At 40.5% G+C, this 11973-nt stretch overlaps 1 long non-coding RNA gene across 1 annotated transcript in view; it reads left to right on the top strand.

The window, feature by feature from the left end:
- The first annotated feature begins 10211 nt into the window (after window positions 1-10211).
- The window catches only part of LOC122562484, a 6601-nt gene continuing 4839 nt past the window's right edge, over window positions 10212-11973 (top strand). The window contains exons 1-2 of the long non-coding RNA XR_006315330.1: window positions 10212-10280; window positions 10446-10790. This is a non-coding gene — a long non-coding RNA (uncharacterized LOC122562484). The remainder of the gene's footprint in view (window positions 10281-10445; window positions 10791-11973) is intronic.

The following is an 11973-nucleotide window of genomic DNA, read 5'->3' as shown; positions in this document are numbered from 1 at the left end:
ACTGCTCAGCCCATTAGCCCATTTGATCAAGTTCCAGTTGTACTCTCAGGTAACCTTCTTGGCTGTCCACTACACCTCTCATTTTGGTGTCATCTGCAAATTACTAATTATATCTCCTATGTTCACATCTAAATCATTTATATAAATTACAAAAAGCAGTGGACCCAGCATCGATCCTTATGGAACCCCACTGGTCACAGGCCTCCAGTCTGAAATAACAACCCTGAACTACAACCCTCTGCCTTCCACCTTCAAACCAGTTCTATATCCAAATGGCTAGTTCGCCCTGTCTTCCATGAGTGCAAAAGAAGCATACATTTTAAAAACTGAAGCATCTAAGGTCTGATGTAACTAATGACTGTTAATTTGAATACAAATATATTTAGTTGTTAATATTTCGATTGAAATGTGCTTTACACAACCTTCGAATGTTTCGATTAAAACATTCTGTTGGGAGAGGGCGTTTGGTTTGCTGTGAACAAGTGTATGTAGTGCAACATTGCCCTCTCTTCAGCGCATTCATGCGTGTATATTATGCACCTCTGGACCTGGTGGCACATGACAGTACCACTCTTCCACAAGAACCCGATGGTTGCCTTAGAAGAAACCTATTCGAATTCAATCACCTAGTGTTGCTTTGAAACTGTCCATCAGATATTTACGGAACAGAATTTTAGAAAAAAATGTGCGCGTTCAAGGTTTCCATGTACAAAACTCTGGAAAAGGGGGATAAGAATGTAGCCAGCATCCCCCCTCATTCAAATGGCCATCTTTGTGTGTGGCTGCATCAAGCAGTGCATAAATCCTCCATATGCAAACACCAGATTGCACTATATACTTCAGTTCTCCCTGTCCCTGGTATTATGAAAGATGGATCTGGCATCTGAACAGCGGAAAACTTCAAGTAGTTGGACCGTTATGTGGCACCTGTTCTTCCTGGCGAAATTCACAAAGAAAAATACCCCAGACCACAAATCCATCAGAAAATTGTTAGCAGGTAGCATCCTGGAGAATCTCTGGGAAAATGAGAGATGCATCCTGTTGGCTGATTCCCTGAGCAGACTGTCAAAGTTGTTTGGCAGAAAGTCTTACCGCCAAAACTTTCCAATCAGCAGGAAGACATCGATTGGCTGGTGGTGAGAAGAGCACTATCTGTTAGACCTTTCATGTGAGCCTGCATTCTGTGTGTCACTGCAAGCTGAAAGGGCAGGGGGTGGGGGAGTGGATGCTGAGACTGTCACACCTCTCCTATTGGAAAATGATTGTCAAAGAAGATCTGGAAAGAGATGCATTGATTTTTATCGAGGTACCTCCCAAGCTGCTGCCATCTGTTCCCCAGGACATACACCAGTACAAACATCAACTGCACCTGGAGAACCATAAACTTGGTGAAAGACACTCTTTCCTACGCCTGAAAGTTGTTGGTCTTCCAACGCGGAGACCTTAACTGAGTGATGCAGAATGGCACATTCGAAGGTCCAGCATGTGCTGTGGGATGCACTAAAGCTTGGGGCAGCTGAGGCCTAGTGAGGAACAACTGAGGTTTATCGGCCGACGTACAATTAGGAGGGGTGCATTTAGTTACTGGACGTTCCGCCAACCCACCCCCCACCCCCATCCCCACCACCACCACCACCACCACCCCAACCGTCTCCTGCCGCTGCCTCTAATATATGCAAATAGCATCTCTCATATGTAAGAAACCCCTTGGGCTAGTTTGTTGGAACTGCCAAGAAAGTCACACTCCAACATTTATCTGTTCTCCATATGTAAATAATATACAATGTTATATTAGTGAGTATGTGAACATATAAAGATTGTATTATGAATCAGGAATATTTTTGAAATAAAAAGAAAATTGACCAAAAACAGACTACATAATTACAATGGCAGCAAGAGCAGATAAGAGGCTAAGAGTAACTCACTCCAGAAGGGTTCTTCTGGCCTGAAATGCTAACTCTGTTTTCTCGCCATACATGCTGCCAGACATTCTGAAGTCCTCCAGCATCATCTACCCTCAACTGTATATTCAGATCGACACATAAAAAAGGATAGCCTCTGATCAGCTTTCTCGATTATGATCTGTCCACGCACTCTAATCTTTTGTTGCTCATGCGTGAGAACGGGGAAAAGGGTGATATTTATGTTAATGATGGGATGGGGAGGAAGATGGAATTTGAGTGCATGGGAATAGGGCACACACATACACAGAGAGGGGAGGGGGGGGCACAGGGGGGGGGGGAGAGAGAGAAAGAAAGGGGTACAGTCATAAAAAGAGTTAGCCAAGGACGAGCCAAGAGAGTGCTAAATGCTGGGTATGGTATGACAAGAAATATGAATAGTTCAAAATGGGTTTATTATACAGGAAGAAAGCCATGCAACGTAGAATCTAGAGGTGAATAATGAATGGCCTGTGTCAGGCATATGTTTTGAAATTTTTTGAACATTTCCAATTCTTCAGCCGTTAGACACGAAGAGAGACTGAAAATGACCAGCGCTTCAGCAATTTCCATCCTTACTTCCCTCAGTATTCTTGGATGTATCATTACAGGTCCAGTACCATATCACACTTTGTGGCAGTCTACCTCTACAATCTCTCGTTCTTATTGATTCTGAACCCTTTAAGGGTATGAATTATCTTCTCTTTCAAAGATGTGCAGGTCAGGTGAATTGGCAGTGCTAAATTGCCCATCGTGTTAGATGCATTAGTCAGGGGTAAATATAGGGTACGGTAATGAGTCTGGGTGGGTTACTGTTTGGACGGTTGAAGTGGACCTGTTTCCCATACTGTAGGGAATCTAGTCTAATCTAATCTAATCTAATTACCTTCTTCCTTTGTAAACAAATGTGAATGTCTCAGCTGTGCCCCATGCCTCCATATGAAAATCTTGTTATTTGGTCTTCATGTACCCCAAACCTCCTTTTACTGTACTTTGTGATGCCTTTGTAACATCAAAAGCAGTCTGAAATGATGGGGTCCAGCTTCCAAAGAACCAGGGTTGTGATTTCAGCTTTAACCTTCAGTAACATTTGTTGGGGTCTTGAAGCCGGGTTTGGAAGCTGCAGTACATCTATCCGTGTTGCTATGTCCCTCTCTCAGAGTTTTCTCTGAATGTTTGTCCTCCTACTGGAGACAGCCTACTTGACAGAACTTGCCTTTGCCAAGGATGTGTTTATGGGACGTTACTATAATGGAACAGTTAAGTAGCAGTAGTTTATATATATATATATCACTTTGTTATGCATTTCGATAGTTAAGCCAGTTGTTCTCTATTATTTTTATTTTGTCAATGTTTTGATTATTATGTATGACTAAAGTGTGTTTTGCGTGAATACTGGTAGTTTGACCAACCAAATTGCATCCAATCCCAAGTTCTGGCACTTGCCTTTAAGGTAAGAAAAAGGTAGGATCTTGAATATCTTCTTCATACATTTTGAGGGGATTTATTCTGTCCATAAATGTCGGAAACCAAGTGAGATAAATGGCTGTTTTTCAGGTTGACAACATGCAACTAGTGGATTTCCACAGTGCTCAGTGATAAGATTACATCTGTTACAATTCATATCAATGACTTGGAGGAAGGAAGCAAATGCACTGTCGCTATATCTGCAGACAACACAAAAATAGATGGAAAAGCAAGTTGCTAAAAGGACACAAACAGTTCAGTGGGAAATTTTGAGAGGTTAAGTCATTGGGCAAAAGCTTGGCAAATGAAGTATAATGTGGAAAAATGTAAAATTGTTCATTTTGAAGGGAAAGCCAAAGAACATAGCATTACTTAAATGGAGAACTGCAGAAAGCTGCAACACAAGGAACTTGGACGTAGTTATACACATATCACAGAAGACGTATACACAGGTACATCAGGTAATCAGGAAAGCTAATGGATTACTGGCCCTTATTTCAAAGAGTTTGGAATAAAAGTGTCAGGAAATCTTACTGCGGCTTTACGAGATGATAGTGAAACCACAGTTGGAGTACAATGAGCAGCTTTGTATCCGTTATTTCAGGAAGGATGTCAATTCAGGTAAGGTTCATTGGGACAAAGAAATGTTCAAAGTTTGTGCGAAGATTTGTAGCTCGGGTGCTCGTTGCTGTGGTTCTGTTCGCCGAGCTCGAAGTTTTTGTTGCAAACGTTTCGTCCCCTGGCTAGGCGACATCATCAGTGCTTGGGAGCCTCCTGCGAAGCGCTTCTTTGATGTTTCCTCCGGTGTTTATAGTGGTCATATAAACTATAAACACCGGAGGAAACATCAAAGAAGCGCTTCGCAGGAGGCTCCCAAGCACTGATGATGTCGCCTAGCCAGGGGACGAAACGTTTGCAACAAAAACTTCCAGCTTGGCGAACAGAACCACAGCAACAAAGAAATGTCACTGGATCCAAAACGATAACTCTATTTTCTCCCCCACAGATGCTGAGTTTCTCCATTAATTTCTGTTTAACTGACTAGGAAGATTCCCAGTATGGGGGAATTGTCTTATGAGCAACTCTCTGGGTGGATTCTTAAGCGCCTTGATGGGGTAAATGCTGAGTAGATGCTTTCCCGTTATGGGACAGTGTAGGAGCAAAGGACATAATCTTAGAATAAAGGGGAGACATTTTAAGATGACATGAGTGTTGTGAGTCTTTGGAACTGCTGGCTACAGCGACCTGTTTGGGGAGGGGTGGGAAGCGGGGGAGTCTTTATATATAAGGTTGAGATAGATAGATTGTCGATGAGCAGGGGAATCACAAGTTCTGGGAGAATGCAGGGAAGTGGATGTGCTGAATGTCAAATCAGCTATGACCCTTCTGAATGGCAAAGCAGGCTCAAGGGATGGAACGCCCTACTTCTGGTTCTATTTCTAATGATAGAAATCGATAGATATCATCTGAAAATATCGTTTACTTTTTTCTTTGAAGTCAGTTCATTGTTAATGGAGTGGAGATTTGGAGCGTCATCACCAAAGCAACAAAGAGCTTTACAAAAGTTTGAGTTATATTTTGACATTATAAATTGAGAAACAGCATTTTTCTTATTCAGATATCAGCGACAAGAGATTTCCATTTAAACTTGTCAGGAAGGAAATAAAAAAGTCAGGAGTTAGTGTGAATTTATTTGCACAGATAGTTAATGGAGTATGGATTGTTTCGTGGTATCATATTTGAAGGAGAGATCGTTGCACCTCATGGTGAAAATTGAATTAATATTGGATTAAAAAGAGATATCATGTATGTGGAGGAAATTATCGTGGGACCAGTTCAGCAAATGTTCCAGCAAAGAGACAGTAGTGCTGTCAACTTTTACATAAAGGCAAAAACAAAAAATGCCTTTAGTTAAAAGGTGAATAAGAAATGAGGATGCAGACTGAAAATGATATGTGGGAAATCCAGGATTGAAGCCAAGGCAATTTTTTTCTGAAAAAAATAAAGGTGCTCAATATGCCGAAATGAGAGTAAGACACAGTGATGATAATTCTGGAATCATTTAAAGTCAGTTGAATCACAACAAGAAAGTAATTCTGGAATATTGACAGATGAAACAATTGAAACTGTTCAAAAAGAGGATGAGTCCAGAAGAAACAGAAATAGGTGTAGGCCGTTCTGTCTCTTGACTCTGCTCCACCATTCAATGGGATTACGGCTAATCCAAACTTTCTCACATGCGCTTTCCTCGTTTTCTCCATTACACTTGATTCCCCTATTGATCAAGGATTTATCTATCTCAGCGTTATACATCCATAAGGACTCTGCACCCCCAGTTCTCTGTAGCAACAAGTTCCAAAGACTTTCAGCCCTCTGAGGAATGAAATTCCTCTTGTAATCTGACCTAAATTAACATCTCTTTCTTTTGAAACAATATCTCCATTTCAAAGTTGTCGTAAGTGAGGAAATATCCTTTCAACATTCACCCTGTCAACCCCCTTAAGAATCTATAAATCAACTACCTAGTGAAGGAAACTCAGTGTAAAGTGCAAAAAAGATTAAATCCCCCTTTTCTTTCTGAAAAGTAAACTGCCCCTAAACCGACATTCGAAACCTCATTCCCTTTGCTACTAAAATAAAAACAAAATTCTAAATCATGTAGTAACACAGAACGTGTGTACTTCTAGAAAAACAAACTTTGTAGAAATTTTTTACCAGATATCAGATATATTGCCCATGCATCCCAACAAATGGTGGGTGATGTGAAACAATGGATCCTTTTGGCTGTTTGCAGCATGTAAGGTACTGATTATGCACAATCAATCCATTCCTGCATATCCTACATCACACAATCTAACATTGGATTTAATCGTGCAACTGGACAACATTTACTAGATATTCCCAAGCTTGTCAAGAATTGCAGAGCGACCAATTTTGGATTATAGATTGAGCTCAAAATATGGGGCACTTACGTGTACCAGAGGCTACATATTTTAATACAGGACGCCCTGTTGCTTGCCAGCAAAGAGAACATTTACCTGCATTGCTCCTTTTTCAGCTGAACAGAATAGGTGACAGTGATTCACTTGTTCATTTCTCAGGGTGATGTCTTAATCAAGTAAAGTCAACCTACTTGGTATTACATTACAAAATGCTCTGGCAGTTAACTACCAGTCACCATGATCTGGTGCATTGCCTCTGGCAGCTTCTCTCCTGATCAGATTCCACATGCCCGTCAATCAGTACGCCCCTCTTATACATTATAAATACTGGTCTTCCCATAAACTGGTATTCTTTAAAGTTGTCCTGATGTATGCACGATAGAAAACTTCAACAAATAAGTCAATTTCCAGTAATTGGCAGTAATTACATTTATACAAGGAACTAACACGAAGAAATAAAACACAGTCGACTTTAGTGAAACTATAATTATAAATCAAAGGGAAATGGAAGGATATACGTTGTCCAGGAAAAGAACCAGAAACAAACCTTTACCTAATGAAGGTCGCACCTCTGGAATTAATGAAAACTCAGTTGGAGGCTTGGTAGTGGGCCGGTTACTTTTTAAATAAGAATTAACGTGATTGGTTATTTGGCCTGCTTCGGCTTTACTGATCTTGGTGGGAAAACCATGAAACTTTATGGAGGAAATCTTTGAAACAGCAACATGAAAATGGAGTTCGAAGAGAAACTGATCATAGTTAACTTGGAGGAGTGAGCAGACGTAGAAAATATTGAAACTGCTTACATACCTTTGCAGAAAATCGAAGACAGGTGTAAGTTGTGAAAGGAGAGATAATGAGAAAATGAATGAAAATGTAAATATGCGTGTCCAGAAAAAAAATAGGAATTAGTATAGTGATTACGATAATGACTACTTATTGATTTTTGTTTAGTGGAGACAGGGACTAATGGTAACATGACTTGCTGAATAATTCAGAGGTTCAGACTAATGCTGTCGGTCGAAACAAAAAATGCTGAAAAAACTCAGAAAGTCTGGCAGCATTTGTGGAGCGATGAAGATTTTCATAGAAAAGTGAAGCAGGAAAATAATGAAAAGGCTGTAAAATATATTTCTATAGCATTAGGGGCCCTGGAGCAGAGGTGCACAAATCATTGAAAGTCGTAGGGCCGACTGAGAAAGCAGTTAGAACTGACACAGATCCTGGGCTCTATAAAGAGTCTCAAAGTATAAAACTAAAAAGTTTATGGTGTAACTTCATAAAGCGTTGTCTGGCCTCAGCTGCCGTATCGTGTTCAGTTCTGAGCCGCAAATTGCCGGGTGGTTGTGGACCCACTCAACCTCATTCAGAAAAGAGTTTTGAGCATTGGCCTAGTGATTAGAAACTTCAATTCCTGGATAAATTTGAGAAACCGGGTTTGTTCGCCTTAGAGAGGGGAAGACCAAGAGCGCATTTGCTGAAGGAGTTTGTCCAGAGGCGCCTCTGTTCCTGGATTTGACATTGACAATTGGCGTTCCGATTTGGATTTCTTTGGCAATGAATAAGCAGTTCTCCAAGAGTCCCTTTTCAACCGTTCAGCCCTACAAATCCAAACAAGACAAACTAGTAAAGAAGCATCAAGGTAATATAATTGCTGCATTCAGGCAGATTGAGACTCACACCTTGTAAAATGAAGCAGTGAAGGGAGATAGAGCGGAAGACACATCCATATAGTAACTTCAGTATTCTGAAATAATAGTCCACTAAAGAAAAACAACCCGTCAGAATCTTAAGGGTCGAGAGTATATGCTATAACTACCGCATTTTGTCATATTGTTAAAGCAGTGTTGCTGAATGCGAAGTGCTGCTGAAATTGAGAATTAGCCAGTTGTTCGTGTGCGATGTTGAAGTGTCTGCATTGTAAACAGCTCCTCTGGCAGAAAGAAGAACAGAAAATGCTGGAGAAGCTCCGCAGTTCAGGGAGCACCATGCATAAAAACAAGGATAATGTTTCCAATCCAATTGGATTCTTCAGAACTCAGAAATATAATCTTTTGAATAAGAGACAGCGTTAGCGGTTGTTTCCTCAATAGATGCCGCCAGAGCTGCTCAGTTTCTCCAGCATATTTCGAATCTCCAATACTTTGCTTTTGTTACAGTGTTTAACCCCGGTGTGTAGAGCCACATCCAACACGAAAATTATTTGCCCTCGATCAGACCTCCTTCTAATACAAACTGCGTGGAAATGTGGGGAGATTATTTGCTTTTATCTGGGCGGTTCATTTGTCTGATCAGTTCTGTCCAGTCAAACAATGCAGCAAAGGTTCTAAACACATCAACAAAGCAGTGATACATCCCACTGAAATGTAGCCCGTTATTTTGTAGCTCATTACACTATATTGAAACACATGTAAAGGAGGGCAATTTTGACTTCAACAATAAATGACACAAAAATCTCACGACTGAAGGTCATTTATTGCACGATAAAAGTTGCAAGAAGATACTGTTAGATAAGTAGGTTATCGTGTATTATACTTGCAGAATATCCGACTTCAGTGTAACAGCGTATACACATAGAAACACTAAATATATCGTTGACATTTGCTTATTTTGTGCTTTACCAAAGGCTGACTGAATTGCTTATCTCTGAACAGCTTCTGTCCGGGGATTTCCCGTTCTAAAAATGGTGACAAAGACAGCATCTAAGTCAGAGGACTGCAAGCAAAATATGAACCCCTCACAAATCTCGACGATTTACAATAATATTTCTCTTACCCGCTTTAAATTCCAAATAGCCAACTTTATTCAATGCTAACGTAAATGCACACAATTCTGAAGCTCCGAGAACTACGACTTAAAGACGTTACGCACAGAATCACTCGAACAACAATTTGTTCAGTTCAAAAGACCGATCTTTTGTTACTATTCGATTTACAACGTTTGGAAATTCGTCATAAACGGGATTTGTTGTGGCCCTATTTCCGCGATGGCGCCCTACAGGCAGCATCAAACCTATACCCTTTCATTCCTTTGGCGAAATATCTGTGTTGTTTAGCAATAACTCGTGAATGTTACCCTTTGACACATATAAGAGAGGTCAATTCGTGAAAGAGTTACCCTTTGTACCAATATCGATGCCTGAAAGCCCAGAAATTTTACAATTAATTTTTTGCTGGAAATTTGTGAATTAAAGGAGCATTGCAGCAATGTGACAGCAAGGGCAAAAATAGAGAGAGTTAACAAATTAAATGTTTTAAATCTTGGATATTTCAGATGAGTGAATTCAATTCATCCGCCATTATGCACTAATTATTTTAAGAAAAGTAAGATTAGAATTTTATAAATTTACCAGTAAATTACATTTGCAGTACTTTGCACTTCCCACACGATTAAAAATTGCCCACTACATATTTTAAGTGCAAAGTAAACAGTACTAACGTTGATATATTCATTCATTTTTGAATTAGGAATCAATTTCAATGCTTTAATGACAAAATTGTTAAATACATTACGCGACTGCAAATGCGAATTATAAGGGATTTAAAATATAAAATATGATCAAATTTTAGGTTTTACAAAATATTAGCTTGGAAATATTTTAGCCTTTGGATTTTTGTTAAAGTCACAGAGATAATATAAAGAGGAACGTCTCAGTGAGGAGGAGGGAGAGTGGACAAGCTGAATTCTATCGTGTGACTTTGCTGTTTGGAATCATTGTGACTGATACAATTGGCTACAAGAACCTGGAAACTGCTCGGATGGCCAATCGACGCTTTCGGGACGACAATATATTTGCATATTTAATAAGACGGTGATATTTAAGTTGTTCCAGCCTTTGATATAAAAGTTTACATTCACTGATCCGAAACGTTGGATATTCATACTTCAACAGCACCGTCACGTCTGCTTTTGCTCACAATTGGTCTGACTTGTAAGTGTCATCGAAATACTTGTAATTTCTTTAGCGTTAGGAATTTTTCTTTAAAATAAAGCCTAGGCCTAATCCAGAATCTGATATGATCTGAATGTTACGTTGTCGAACGGTTTTCGTTTTACCGGTGGATTTTAATCATGAAATAGTTTATCTGTTTTACAGACACGAGCGCGGAGGTCCGCTTGGTCCAACCAGCTTTCGAGTCCACAACACCTGGAGAAACTATTCGCCTGACCTGTACAGTCCACGGAATCGACCTTTCAGAAAGCTATATTTCTTGGTACCACCAGAAACGGGACAGAGCCCCAAGATTTATCCTGTATGGGACCGATGACAGAGGTGAGGGTTTCTCGGAGAGATTTATCGGCCTGGAAGAAGAATCAACCAACGTGGGATATTTGACCATCACTAACGTGCAGCCGGAGGACGCTGGCGATTATTACTGTTACTCATATGACGAAAGCTACATCGGGTACTTCAGGAGCGGAACCAAGCTGAATATTCTGAGTAAGTGACTTATTCTATACGCCTCTAAATCAAATTGCTATTCGGCATGTAAACGCAATGTTTGTTTTGTCAATTTCCTATAAAATTGGTCCTGAGACTGAATCTGATTTGCCCGCTGTTACAACAAACAAACTATAGGATCTTTTTTTTAAAATTAAAATTATAATGCGATGTGAAAAGAATAATGTTCCCAGAGGACGGTTCACACATTAGCGAGAGAGAGAGAGAAGTGGAGCTGGTTTAACCTGAGAGGCATCAGGTGAGGGAGAGGTTGAAAAGCTGGACATTTCATGGTAACCTCAACTGGTCCAAAAATTGAACCCCCGCTTAACAGCCATCCAGGCAACTGAACTAACTGACACACTATATAGAAGTAACTCGATGTTGAATGCATTCTCTGTCTACCTGGTTCCCTTTGGTAGCTCCAGCCTGTCACACAATCAAGGAGGACGCTCATAGCGGCGTCAAAGTGGGGGACTCAATGCTGAGCAATGTTCTGAGAATTTGCCCTCTTTCCATCACTGCTCCTTCTACACATTCAGTGATCATGGGTTGACCTGCACTCTTACGAACCAAATACATTGCTTGTACTGAATGAGATGTACAGTGTGTGTGTGGGAGACGGAGGTGATCTATCATTTACCACCAGCAAATGATGAGGTAATCCTAAACTACATTTGGATCTGTCACCATAGCCCCATGCTGTCGCTCAGGTTAAAACTGTGATGAACTGATCTTAAGAGCCACTGATATTACAGAAGGAAAAGTCGATCTGTAGCTGAAATTTCAGTATCCTGTTCCTGCCTTGTCTCCATAATCCTTGATTCCACTATCCTTGAGAGCTCTATCCAACTCTTTCTTAAATGAATCCAGAGACTTGGCCTCCACTGCCCTCTGGGGCAGAGCATTCCACACAGCCACCACTCTCTGGGTGAAGAAGTTTCTCCTCATCTCTGTCCTAAATGGTCTACCCCGTATATTTAAGCTGTGTCCTCTGGTCCGGCACTCACCCATCAGCGGAAACATGTTTCCTGCCTCCAGAGTGTCCAATCCTTTAATAATCTTATATGTCTCAATCAGATCCCCTCTCAGTCTTCTAAACTCAAGGGAATACAAGCCCAGTCGCTTCAGTCTTTCAGTGTAAGGTAATCCCGCCATTCCAGGAAGTGACCTCGTGAACCTA

The sequence above is a fragment of the Chiloscyllium plagiosum genome, chromosome 25 (genome assembly GCF_004010195.1).
Source record: "Chiloscyllium plagiosum isolate BGI_BamShark_2017 chromosome 25, ASM401019v2, whole genome shotgun sequence".
NCBI classification, from domain to species: domain Eukaryota; kingdom Metazoa; phylum Chordata; class Chondrichthyes; order Orectolobiformes; family Hemiscylliidae; genus Chiloscyllium; species Chiloscyllium plagiosum.
The sequence above is the reverse complement of the archived record's forward strand: the minus strand, read 5'-3'. Positions and strand labels throughout refer to the sequence as shown.